Source organism: Candoia aspera, chromosome 1 (genome assembly GCF_035149785.1).
Source record: "Candoia aspera isolate rCanAsp1 chromosome 1, rCanAsp1.hap2, whole genome shotgun sequence".
Lineage (NCBI taxonomy): Eukaryota > Metazoa > Chordata > Lepidosauria > Squamata > Boidae > Candoia > Candoia aspera.
The window spans coordinates 34,943,211-34,958,055 of NC_086153.1; positions in this window are offsets into that span (position 1 = coordinate 34,943,211).

Here is a 14,845-nt window from a genome sequence, read left to right on the forward strand (position 1 = left end):
ATTCCAGATAATTTCTTCTATGATATTCACTTCAGATTCTTAGTTCTCAAAGATTTAGCCTTGACTGAAGTATCTGCGTATGTGTTGCTTGTTATCTGAGTTCACACAATTATCTGGGCTAGACTAAAAAGGAGCCAAGTAGTTTGTGTATTGTGTAAATGCAGCTATTATGGCATGTTGGGTGAATCAGGACACTATATTTGCTATTGTATGGTTTGTTTGTTTTTGGGGGCACAGCATGATATATGAAAACAGCAATTGTGTTTGGTTAACCTGAACCCAGCTATTTAGTATCTATTGATATTTGTTGTCCTATTATTGGTTGATAAACATTATTCTAGCAAGATAGCAAACTGATCAGAGAGTAGTTAGTTGCAGTGTAAACATTTGGGACCCTACTAAGGCTGGTTCAATACAGAGAGGTTGGGTTATAATTATTATAAACAAATCCTCTACAGATGTAATCTCTGCAGGGCAGACAAAAAAGAAAAGGATTTTTTTTAAGGAGGAGTGAGAGCCTTTTAGTACATCCCTAGAAGTATTGCAGAGGAATTGGAATTTTAAAAAGGTAGTCTCCACCAAGTTAAGTTTGATTCCTGGAATAAATTTAATGCAAATAAAACTATAGATTTATATCTGGTTCCTATCCTATACCCATTGACTATTTTTAAAAGCTTATATTTTTTGTCAAATGTTAAACCACAGTACCTAATGGTTAAGTGTTAGGCTACAGTAAGGATTACAATTTTGAGCAGGGCAGAATCTCTGCAGATACACCAGATAGAAGTTGATTGTAATGGATGGTGGAATCAAATGATATTGATATTTATTTATTTGTTTGTTTGTTTATTTACATTTCGAGTTATGTCACAACCCATCTCATGCAAAGATTTATATAAATATTTATAAATTGCTACATTTGTATAAATTTAGCAGATATATAGATTTGCTAAATTTGCATAAATTGTGTTACTGTACACAATGTATATAAATTTAGCAAATAAACTGTGTTATTGTACACATCTAGACTCTGGAAATTATAGGGTAGCAATTCAATATTTATTTACTTGGGAATAAGCCCCTCTGTATCCACTGGGACTTAGATCCAACTAGACCTATATAGGGTTGCAATGTAAACATACATATTGAAGATTATGCTCTTCAAACTCCTACCATATATTACGTTTTAATTGCAAATCTCTGGTGTGAAAGCAGAAACAGAAGCACCCTCCAGATTGCAGGGAAACTCCCCATGCACTGTCAGGAGACTTGCTGTACTCATCAGGTATCTGGGATCAAACTGTTTTAACAGGTCCTTCCTTCTGGCAGAGATTGGTGACTCCAGTTAACCCATCATCACAAAGAGAATGGAATCTCAGAAGAGAACCAATTAATGACACATATGGCCTGAGGTAAACACCAGATCTAAAGCTTTGCCAGCCATGTGAGTCAGACCAGAGATGACCTGAAACAAGCCCATAGTTTTGTGGTGGTTATGAACTCCCAAGCCAGCTCCAATCTCAAAGAGACAAAGTTGAAATCTTTGTACTAGTACTAGCAGTCCAGGTGAATCCACAACCATCCCTGGAATGAGATCAAACAGTTTACTGAGAGATGCTGCCATATAGCTGGGAAAATGATACTACAGCAGATTGTCCCTTTGGCCCAGCAAAGGCTCACATCTGGCCATTTGTGGAATGGAGCTCCTCACAACAGCTAGGGCCTCCTGGTATACAATTGCCACACCATTGCCCTGATGCAAAACATGAAACCTTGCTGGATAGATCTCTGTGTGGGGGACCCTCCGACCTTTCGTCCAACAAGGTCTCAGTAAGATGTGCAGGTTTGTCCTCTCATCCATGATTAAATTGTGGGTGAGGCTAGCTTTATTACAGACAGACCTGGCATTCAAAAGCATCAACCTGAGCCTGAAATGCCCAGTAAGCTAGTTATGGAGTTCTCAGATTGAGACTGGGTAGCCAGAAATAAGGATGGGAATTTCCAATCCCTCTTCCCCTAGAATAGTCTGCCATACATCTCCTGCCATACTTCCCCCTGCCTGCCACTGCCACTATTCTCCCCTCCATCATCACCTCAACCCATCTGCTCTCTGGTTCCCTCAGCTCTCCCATCCATCCATCCATCCATCCATCCATCCAAATTCTTTCTTCTCCCATCCCAGTCAGTAATTAGCAACAGCAGCAATAACAACAACAAAAGTACTAGCAGCCATGGAGTAACCCCCTGGCTTCTTCCCTCCATCCATTCCAAATGGCTCCCACCCACTAGGATTAGTTGGGACTTGGGGTCTCCCTACCCTGTTCTTTTACTATAGAGACAATGTTCTTTTCCTTACTCTTCCACCAGAGGTCAGTCCTTTACTCTATCTCTTACTCCACTGTCTTCCTGATCGTTCTTTTTCCTCTTCTCTGGATTAAACTTTCAGAGGGCTCAGGGAAGGGGTGGGGCATGTCTCCCTTCTGCCCCACCTGCCCCTCCTGGACTGACAAAAAGATCTCCAGGCAACCATTGCCACAGTGGCAATGGCTGATGAGCTCGAGCCCACCCAGTCAGAGGTTCTGTCTTCAGAGCTGCAGATATGCCTTTTTAAAAGGGTTCATTGCATGAGAATTTTCAAGTGGTAGTGTATGGTAACTTGTAGTTGTACCGTGAATGAAACAATACTGTCCCTTGATCTATTCTGAACTCTGATTTCTTGTATATGGGAAAGTTACCTACTGAGTTTCTGGACAATGAAGGTCTAATCTGTCATTCTGAATATTACGCCAGTCTAGTGCATAGGCTTCCTGCATAGTCCTCTTGTTTGTTTGTTTTTGTTATTATTTTTATTGCTTTTAAAATAATAACAGAAAAAGAAAAAACATGAAGGAACAAAACACAAAGATACATACATTGTCAAGAAAAATAAAAAGTACGTAACAAGTGCTTTAAAAAATAGGTGAAAAAATAATGACAGAAAAAATACATAATATATAATATAATATTATTATATAATATATAATATGTCATTACAATAAACAGTTACAATTCTATATATATTTATCTAATGCAAATATTATGTAATCATTTATAATACACTTATATAACTATCATGCTTTTCTTTTTAACCTACTGTATTTTGTATAAATGAGTCCCATGTTTCATTATACTTGTGCATACAAAATCTACATCTATAGGTAATCCGCTCATAGGTGGCAAGTGTAATCAGGTCTTTAATCCACTGAGTGAACAAGGCCATACATTTATCTTTCCAATGCTGCAATATCAGTCTTTTGGCCATAGTAAGGGCACAGAGAATGTATTTACATTGTCCAGTTGTCAAATTCCATGTAATAGGTATGTAATTCAAGGGAATATTATCCACTGAAAATTTTAGCTTTTGTTGCACAGTCACATTTATATAGTCCACTACTTTTTCCCAACATTTAATAAGTATAGAACATTGTAAAAGCATGTCTTTTAAGGAAGCATTGTCCTTATTACATCTCCAATAAAATGCTGTCTTAGACAATCCTTTTCTATACAAATGTAATGGAGTCCAATAAATTCTAAATATTATTTTTTGTTGTATAAGTCATAAGGTCCATTGACACTCTTGCTATAAAAGTTAAGACACTCTCCCATTTTCTAGGCAATATGTTGTTGTTAGCTGCCATCGAGTCATTTACGACTCATGGCGACCCTATGTATAACAGAACAAAATGCTGTTCGGTCTTCCACCATAGGCCTGACTGTTCCAATGTTTGCATCCATTGTTGCTGTAACTGTACCAATCCATCACAATGGTCTTCCTCTTTTCCGCTGGCCCTCGACTTTACCAAATGATGCCCTTTTCAAGCAATTGGTCTTTCCTGACAATGTGCCCAAAGTATGAGAGTCGAAGCCTAGTTATCTTCACCTCTAGGAACCTCTAATCCTTTATTCCATTCATCTCTTAGCATCTCCATATCAGATTGATTTATTGATAACAAATATCTATAAAAACTAATAGTAGGTGTTTTAGTTTTTAAAGGATTTAACAAGTTGTTCTAGTAACTCAGAGGTCTCAGAAGCTGAAAATGCTGCTGGTCAAAACAATGTTGTTAACAAATGTTGTAGCTGTAAATATTGCCATGGGGTTATATCCAATAGATGATATTTATCTCTTAACACAGCATATGTTAAAAATTCATCTTCATCATCTATCAAATAGTCCAAAGTCAATATCCCCACTTCCATCTGATTTTTCCATATCACCATATTTTTCCCAATCTTTAAAGTTGAGTTGCTCCATAAAGTCAATTTAGCATGGGAAAAATACTGTATTCCAAAGTTGCCTAAATCAGAAAATGAACACCAATTGTTGGCTTCCAGTATTTAATACTTGACAACAGGTAAGCTTGATGATATAGCTCCAGATTTGGAAAACTGAATCCTCCCTCATTAATTGGTAATTGCATTTTCTGTAAAGATATTCTTGGAATTGAAAAACCCCATAATTTTTTTCTAAACAAAGACTTTATTTTCTGAAAATATTTTCCAGATATTTGAACACGAGTTCCTCTCAGAATATAGATTAGTCTGGGAATAATATTCATTTTGAGAGCATTCACCTTTCCCCAAAGGGCGTGCATACTCCTCTTGTTAAAAGCTATGGCAGAAGTGCTGAGCTGTGCCTAGGCATATCCTTTTGTGTATGAAACTCAACCTGAGAGAGGGAAATTGATGCCAATCTTCTTTCCTATACATTGCCATGCCTGTGATGAGAGAGATACACCTTTGGAGAGAAAGGTTCTTGGCCAGCATCCCATGTTTCCTTCTTTCCTTAAAAAGATGAAACTAACAAAATAATATCTTGGAAAGACAACTATTAATAACAAAGCAAATTTCAAAGAAAACTATGACCTCTGAGGATCAATGAACATCCAGACACAAGCCAGGATGGGGGCTCCCAAGTCACAGTGGATCATCTCCTAGGGTTCCCTTAAAAAGCCAATTTTTTACAGTTTTTCTAAAAGGGTGGATTTAGTGGCACAAAAAAAAATATATATCAGCTGTTTTTCCTTCTGTAGAGTATGAAGTTCTCTTTATACATTCAGGTCACTATCAAGAATTTTATTACCTGCTATATTGCTTGCGTTTGTTATAATTTGTTGTCCTCTGTTTTTCTTAAGGTGCTCAGAAGCTTGTAAGCTATAAATTATCATTTATTCTAATTACCACACAATCCCCTGAAGAAATTAAACTAGCAAAATGCAGAGCCGCATCACAGCTGCAGACCTGACTTTAGAAAAGCTGAGGAAATTCAAGTAGATAAAAATGCTTGGGGCTTCATATACTGTGCATCCCCAGTCACTATGTCTCCCCAGAGAGGCCTACCTCACACTTGGAGAATTATTGGATCAAGAGTGGATTAATCATTAAGCTAAGTATACTACAAAGTAGAGTTCCAACTATCTTCCCCTCCCCCTTTCTATGATTTCTTTGCTGGACATTACCAAAGTATCTTCTTTGCTTCAAGGCCTGCTCTGGTCTGGATTCCAGGAGAAGTATGAAAAACCTTTGATCTTATTTCTCATTTACTTAAACATCTGAAGCAGGAAGTGACCACAAATCCTGATGATGGATTGTGTAGTTCTATGTGTGGATGTTGGCAGATGGGATTGTGGCTTTAGTTGCTCAGTCTCCTGATACACTGAAATCAGGTGCTGGTGCTTGGCAGTTTAGGGGTGAACCTGTATTGGAGTCCTGTGGATCTAGTTGTACTTGGTCAGGCAGAAGCTGGAGAACCCTCTGGATACACCTGAACCTTCCAGAGTAGAGCTTGAGGGAAGGTAATAGCAAAATCTTAAGCTGCAAGTCTGGATGGGAAAGAACAGGCTGCACCTCAACCCTAGCAAGACCAAGTGGCTCTGTGGTTTGGGGCCCCTGGATTTGGAGATGTTTCATTAGATGGTCCTCCTAGACTCACAGCTCCCGCTCAAGAGATGGCAGATATGGCTGCATGGGGGACTTTGCATAAATTTATTTATTTATCAGATTTCTCTGCTGCCCATCTCATACCCAATGACTTGTTGGAAAATCCAACTTGTGTACCAGATGACCTATTCCTGGATTGGGAGACTCTGCTCACTATTACTCATGCCTTAGTCACTTCCCGACTGGGTTACTGCAACATGATCAATGTGGGGTTGTCCTTGAAAAGTACATGTGGTCCCACAAGGAGCCAGGCTACTTGTGGGACCACATGTCCCTGAGTGCCTCTGTCCATCTCACAAGGTCTGATAGGGTGAGCATCCTCCAGTTCCCTTCCATGAAACAGTCCTTCTAGTAAGATCCAGGAGACATGACTTCTCTATTGCAGTGCCCATCCTACACAATAGCCTTACCCCTGAGATCTGGAGAGCCCGATCCTCTTGGCCTTCCAAAATGTCACAGAGACCTCAAGTGTTGGGGTCAGGAGCCCATAATATATGCATTTTGGGGTTAGGAGATTGTTATGTGGTTCCTTGGTTATTGTATTATGATTATTTTTATTGTTTTTTGTTCTGTTTATAGATTATTATTATTATTATTAATGATCAAAGGACTCAGATCATTACATTGTGGGGCTTTTTTGTGTGTGTGGATTGGCTATTAGATGCCCAGAGTGTTTATTTAAGATGGACGGCCATGTATATTTTCTAAATGAATAAATTATTCCCTGAACAGAATCATTGGCAAAAGAACCTTAACATGCAGTATGAATTGTTGTTCATATGTACTATGGATTCCAACAATACTCTGTATTGCATGGGCATACCCAGGAACTATATAAGTGTAATGTGTCTGGTTTTATGAGATTTTAATGTTTATGATTGGAGTTTGATTTTATTGTAAACTGCCCAGAGTCCCTCTCTGGGGGGAGATGGGAGGTAATTAAATTTGAATAAATAAATATATCCTAGTTGCATGGAGCTTCTTCATACAAACAGTTGCTGTCAACATGCTTGTGGAACTCAAGGAAATGGTGAACTAGTGAGGTGGCTACATTGCCTGTAACACTGAATCTTCCCTCCTAGTTTTTTTTAATAATAACATTGCTGTTTTTTTATTGTAGAGTGTTTTTAAAGTTGTTTGTTTTATTGTCTCTTTTTTATTTTATGCCACCCAAAGTCATGTTTTGTGAGATGGGTGGCTAAATAAGATAATGAAATAAATAAATAAATAAATAAATGGTTCTCCTTGGTCTTTTAAGACACATTTTCTCTCCCTAGCTCAACACTAGTTCATATGTTGAATAAAAACTAGCTCAACATTAGTTCATATGTTGAATAAAAACTACCCTAAGGAACTAAAGAAATTACTTAACTAATATGTATTGAAGTGAATGTGATTTTATTAAATGGATTGCAAAACAAAGGAAATCCTTAATTATGAAAATACCAATCAAGTTGATTTGCATGCCTTCATGAGCTGTGGAAATGACATATTTAAACCAGGTATTTTTCTTTCTAGTAATCCTCACCATCAGAAAAGGAAGTAAGATTTTAGCATTGCATTAGTTGTCCCCTACCCCAAACTGGTAAAGATAAAGGCAAGTGAGAAAGTTTTCTATTTGTTGTCTTGAACTTTCCTTTGCTCAGGGACATTGTCTACAAAGGAATTAACTTCTTCCCTGAGATTCTGCATCATTCGGATATTGCTGCATGTGCCATAATTACACTTGCAGCAGAAGAGATTGCTCAGAGGAAATGGCTGATGTCTCCTGAAGAATAAATACAAAAATCGTAAAGAAAAGGGAAGGCTGCAGGCATAAAAGCAGAAAGGAAGAAGGTGGCTTCTCATAACCTCCGCCCACCATACATGTAAACTGGACATTAACTGGACAGATTTGGACTGATCTGAATGAGTAACCTTGGAACAAAATGGATCTTTTGTTGAGGGGGTGGGCAGCAAGTGTACAATTGGAAGGTATGCTGGGAAGCATAAAAGAGGAGAAAATAACCTGTGGCTGTACCATTATACAAATGCGGTATCAAGATCTGTCCAAGGTGTTTTGTTGTCTGTAAAGAAGCAGAAAATGCTGCCACCTACCCTTATGACAAGCTGCCAGGTCCTCACGACTATGCAAGTGACTCTGGAGTATGACACAGAGAATCCTAGCACGATTTCTCTCTTTCTGCCACTCTAAATAATTAATAAACTAACCAACTAATTATTTGCTCCTTTTTCATGACTCATAAAACCATCATCTCACATAGCGGTTTCCTTCTGCTTACAACTGTGTCAAAAAACACAGCTTGCTTCTGGTAGCCCCATCTCAGACAGGATATCCCAGAGCTGCAAAGGGCAACCAAAATGACAAGAAGGTTCCACTTCTACCTCATGAGCATAGATGCATAGGAGCTCTAGGAAGGGAGAAGAGCACAACAGCAGTTTATAAAAGTATGCATAGTGTGAGCCTGTGGAAATATTTTTTTCTCTTTTCCTCTCATAATCTGTAAATATTTCTGGACTAGGCTTTTATCGTGAAATTATTCACCAAATTATACAGAAGGTCCAGATAATGCCTTCTTTTTGCATGTCCTTCCCTCTTCCCCTAACCTCATGTCCACCCGGTTTTGTTCTCGTTTGTCTTTCCTTCATCCCTGGTGCAGCTATTCCTTCCCTTTGTCCATTTCCCCCTCTCCCCATCCTTTGTTTCTGCTGGAACGAGAGAAGGGAGTGGTGTGTGTGGGTAGCACATGCATACTCGTATATTTTTGTGTGGTTGTATGTCAGAAAGGCTGTTATATGCAGATGAGAGATTAATAAAAAATTAAATGGGACAATTATTTTACAGGCAAGTAATTTGAACTGGTGGTTATTTATTTAATTAATGTTACTTTATTCCTTTTTGTTCTAGTCCTGCATTGGTTAGAATGTAACTTCTGGCAGGTGTGTGTCTATCTGTGTGTTTATGAGCATAATAATAGCCCTGCTGGATCAGGCTGAGGCACATCTTGCAACCAGGAGATGGAGATATACACTCTCCCAATACAACTAGTATTTGGAGGCATACTCCTCCAACCTGGAGGAAACATTAAATCTTCCGTCCTCCATGAATTTCTCCTATCCCTTTGTGTTTTTGTCAACTTACTTAATTATGCTTATCAGCCATTTCAACTGTAAACAGCTTTAAGCCATGTACACTTACTCTCTCTAATACAGTAAAATATTAAAACAATACATAACAACAATACAATACAAAGCCAACATAGCAATAACAACTTTCACCTTGCCCATTCTGAGGAATGTTACTCTCAACAACATAACAATCATGGAGGGAAAACCGACCTCTCAGATCTGTCCCCACAGGCTATCTGAAACAGCCTGGCCTTAACTGCTTTTCTAAATGGCAACAGGGCTGGTGTTGATCTAACCTCAGGTGGAGTACTGTGAAGTGACCATGACAAGAACAGACATTACTGTCCTGCAACCTCAGTTCACATGGCATCTGTTCCAAGACAAAAAACAACAACAACCGGGATCTGCTGCATGGGCAGCCTCATGAGTCAGGGTCCTGACAAAGGCCAGGATTGTCATGGATTGCCTCCAAATCCTCCTCCAGTGAAGGTAAACTGAAGTCACCCAGGACCAAGCCTGGGATCTCCAACACCCATCTGGAATGCTTGGGAGGGAAGGAAGGTAGCCATGCAGCAGGGGGAACAGCAGCAGTCCCAGTATGTACCTCAAGCCCAACTTACGATACAGGGCTTCACTCCCAGTAATCTGCAGAACAGGGCCTCTAGTCACCTGTAGAGCTTCCTGCATAGCAGTTAGAACTCCTTATTTTCTGCCCATGTGGGTCTTGGCAACACATGTTAGGGCTGCCCTCTCATCTGTAACTGAATCCTGGATGAGGAGAGATTTCTTACAGGCAGATCTGGCACTGCAAAGCAACAATCGGAAACCAAGGTATCTGAGAACATAGAGACCAGGCTCCCAGAATGAGACCAGAGGCCAAAGCTGGGCCTAATCTTAGGCAGTCCTCCCTGCCTCCCAGCATATCTCCCTTTGTCCATCGCTATTCTCATCTTACCTTTTTGTCTCTTCCTACCCTTAGATTTCACCAATTACTCAATTTATAGAAATCTAAAGTATAAATGTTAACAGGGCCATCTCTATCACATGCCTAATTGACATTTTCAAAGCACTATAGAAGGTTGGCTAGGCACAATTTACCTTTGAAGACTCCATGCTGATTTTCTTTCAGCAAGGAAATACGTTTGGCTACTTTTTTCTTTGATTACGCTTTCTACCAATTTGCCTACAACAGAAGTTACACTGACCAGTTTATAATTTCTAGGATTTTCCTGCATCCTTTAAAACAAAACGGTCACATTTGGTATCTTCTAGCCTTTGATATGAGCCCAATTTGAAGGAGAATAACATTTTCAAAATGCTTCCTTTATTATCAGTTCCAATAATTTTAAAGCATAATCATTTAGACACTGGCATCAGCCAGAAGGAGGAGGGGAGGCCCTATGGGGGTCAAAAAAGTCAAGATAGCAGCCACAACCATATGCCCAATGGCCTGCTCCTTTTCAATATGTCGCAACATGTTTAAAACTTTGATTTTGGAGTCACAGCCATCATCTTCACTTTTTTTTAACCTTTCAGACACCCCTGCATTTAACATAACTAGAAATTTGGTTTCTTTGTCAAGGGCTGAGCACAAATATACCCAGTCTGTATGAGTATAATTGAAGTCCCTCATTATTATAGCTTCTCCTTTTTGTGCCTCTCTGATTTCTTTTCACTATCTCAAGATCTCTCACCATTTTGATTAATTGCACATCAAAAGATCTAGTTTACATTTGTGGCCAGATATTTCCACATACATTAATTCTGTGGAGGAATCCAGTCTTCCAATGATTTCTAGTATGTTAGTATAACTTTGTTAGTATATCTTTGATATAAAGAAAAACAAATCTCTAGTATGCCTTTCCCTCACCTTTCTGTAAAGTTTATATTCATGAATGACTGTATTTAACTGAGCCCTCCATTCCACCAGATTTCTTTTATACTCTTTACATGTTTTCAACCCAGCCCTCTAATACTCCACTGTTGCCTTGGAGCATATGACACACCTACATACAATGTCTTTTTAAAAGTATTGTTTCCAGGGCCTTTTTTTTGAAAGCCTTTTGTCTCCTTTTCATCTCCTGACCATCACGTCTATCCATTACCTAGTTCCAACATTCTCCCTATTGAGTATAGTATGTTCTGAAACATCTCCAACATGGTGAACCAGGTGTGGCTCAGCACTGGTGAAATCCCCAGAAATCAGTTTTAAGAATGTTTTGCCACTTTTTAAATATCATGTATTAGCAGCCTGATGCCATTTCAGTCCAAGTGGAACCTGTGTGTCTGGTGCAAGTTTGGTTGGTCTCCTGAAATTTCCTGATGCCTTCTTCTTTCGTATCCAGATCAAACCTTAAGCTGCCAATATGAGGCCACCTTCTTGGCTTTGTTATTGGCCAAAAACAAGTTATTTTCAGTGCACACTATTGGTAATAATCAACCGGTCAGCAGGTGGGCCGAATTCTGTATCTCTCCACATTCACCCAGTGTGTTATTATCCATCAGCAATCCTCATTTGAGGATATTAGTCTTATGCTTAGGCACTCCAACCCTTGACCTATTCAGAGTCCTTCAAATAACCTCCAAAGGGAGGTTAAATCCCTCAGCCATATTCTCCTCTGGGACCATTCCTCGGTCAGTGATTTCTCTCCTCCATCTTCCAACTCGGTTTTGCTCTTGCCTGCCCTCAAGAGTGTTTGTTCTTGCCATGAAACTCTTCCTAGATTTTAGTCGACGAGTTGAGGCTTGTACCCATACAGAAGGTGCCGGGGATCATTCTCTTGTTTTGTTCTCTCAGCATCTGCTGCTACTTCTCTCCTGATCTTGGGTGGTACAATACCAACAAGGGGGTTCATTTTCTCAACTGGTGTAGTTCTAAGACATCCCGTCACTATTCGTACTGCTTCATTTGTGGCGACGTCAACTTGTTTTGCGTGTGTAGACACACTCCAGACTGGAGTGGCATACTCTGCTGCAGCGACACTCAGGGCCAAAGCTGATGTTCTTAACATGGATGGCCAGGCTCCCCACGTGTAATTTGTCAATTTCCTAAGAATGTTATTCCTCGCACTAACCTTGGCCTTGATATTCAGGCAGTGCTGTTTAAAGGAAAGCGTTCAATCAAGTGTCACACCAAGATACTTCGGTGTAGGACAATTCTGTAATCAGTTCCCTTGCCATATAACATTCAGTTTAGCCCCGGCATCTCGATTTCGAAGAGGGAAAGTGCACACTTGGGTCTTACTTGGATTAGGCCTCAAATGATTAGTAGTATAATATTGTCCTAATTTTTCAAGTGCTACGGTGAGTCTTCCAGCTATCTCATCAAAACTTGACCCTTGTATCATCTGCGTAGATAAACAGTCATGTGTTGTTGGGAACTGGTTGATCATTTGTATATACATTATATAATATCAGGGACAGTATGCTCCCTTGTGGCAGTCCATTCTTCTGTAACCTCCATCTACTGTTCTTTCCATTCAAAGTCACATAAAATCTCCAATTCTGTAATAGACTACCAATAACCCTAGTGAGCCCACTGTCTCCAGTGAGACTATTTATCTTGCGTAGCAATATCCTATGATTAAAGGTATCGTATGCTGCAGTTAAGTCAATAAAAGCCACTCCAGAAATTGCCTTTCGTTCATAGCCTAACAAATATAAAACTTTCCACCTGGCAGCACCATCACAACAATGACCTTTCAGCTTTCTCTGTCTAGCTGGCACCACTCATGAAGCAGGGATACTGTAGTGGTTGCCTATCCCAACAAACTCAGTCTCACCAGCGGTTACTGAATAAAACTGATTTATTGAAAGAATAGTATGCATATACGAAGAAAGCTGAGAATAAGCAAAAGTGCGCCAAATACAAAACTAAAAACCCTCGCCTCTAACCTGATCCCGCCCCTCACCCCAGCATCGCCACCACCCCCTCCCGGGCGTTGGTAAGCATCACACATCGGCCTGGGAAAGCAACCTTGAATACATGCCATAACCCAAACACACATTCCTTCGGGGCAGCACAGAGATAACAGCCTGGCAGGGCTGAAATTCCCCTCCCCGCGGATGATAGACACGGATCAGAAACATGACATGCGAAACATTACGATGTATGCAAACCATTGGAACGATGAACATGACATACCGCCCCCCTTAAAGAAACAAAGCAAAACTAAGGAGCAGGCTTATCAGGATAAGCAGCATGGAAATGGGTAACCAGAATAGGGGAGTGAACATCGTGGGCAGCCACCCACTCGGGATGAGGGAAATGCTTCCAGCGAACCAGGTATTGCAAAACAGAACGATATCATCGGGAATCAAGGATTTCTCTGACTTCAAAGTGTCGCTGACCATCAATCATGATAGGTGGAGGAGGGGAAGGTTGTGGATGCCAGCGGGTTGATTCGTTGAAAGGCTTAAGCAGGCTGCAATGAAACACAGGGTGCAAACGTTTAAGATTTTTAGGCAAATCTAGTTTAAAAGTAACAGGATTAATTTGAGCAACGATAGGAAAAGGACCAATAAATTTAGGTGTGAGCTTTTTAGAAGGCTGTGTGGATTTGATGAATTTGGTGGACAGATAGACCTTATCACCGACTCGAAAAGATGGTGGGGGTGACCACTTGGAATCGGCATGACGTTTATAAGTGGCTTGGGCGTCTGTAAGTGCTTGTTGTATTTTCGGCCAGGAGGCTCCCAGACGTGCTGTCCAATCAGCAGGTGAGGAGGGGGGGCATGTTGGTTGAGGCAGCTCCAGGATCGGGACGAAGTCACGCCCAAAAACTGTATGGAAAGGCACTTGGCCAGTGCTTTGATGAATGGCATTATTATACGCAACTTCAGCAAAAGGTAGAAGGTCAACCCAATTACCCTGTTGATAATTTACAAAAGCACGCAAATACTGTTCAAGTGTAGAATTAACTGCTTCCGTATTTCCGTCAGTCTCCGGATGCGACGTCGTTGACAATGCCTGTTTAGTGCCCAGTAATTTCATAAATTCCCTCCAAAATCGGGACGTGAATTGTGTGCCCCTGTCCGTCACCAAGCGGGAGGGGCATCCGTGAATTTTGTACACGTGTACAATGAAGAGGCGGGCCAGCTGCTGCGCAGATGGGATGGAGGTACATGGGATGAAATGGGCTTGCTTAGAGAAAAAATCTTTTACCACCCAAATTACAGTTTTCCTCTGGCTAGGAGGTAAATCAGTGATGAAGTCCATAGAGATTTCCTCCCAGGGGCGGGAGGGATTAGCCACACGTTGCAACAAGCCCTGGGGCTTTCTCACGTTTCGTTTAGAAGCAGCACATACTGGGCAGGAATTAATATAGTCTTTAACGTTGCGCCTGAGCGTTGGCCACCAAAACTGGCGCCTAACCAAATGAAGGGTCTTCAAAAACCCAAAATGCCCAGCCAATTTGTCATCATGGGATCGTAACAGGATGGTTTTGCGTAAAGCCTCAGGCACATAGAGACGACCATGTTTCCATGCAAAACCCTGTTTAAAATTGACCTCGTTGAGGTTTGCTTGCAACCAAGTGTCAGTTTTCAGTTCGGAAAGAAACTGTTGTTGCAAGTCTGAGGGAACAGGCAAGCGCTTTGTGCGAGGTGAAATTGAAGCGTCTGTCTGCTGTGCACGAGTTTGGTTATGAGTCACAGCTGCCAGACTCATTTGGGGCTCTGTCCAGAGAGTTTCCACTACGTCGGGCACAGTACTGGCATCCTGAGGCTGGCGCGATAG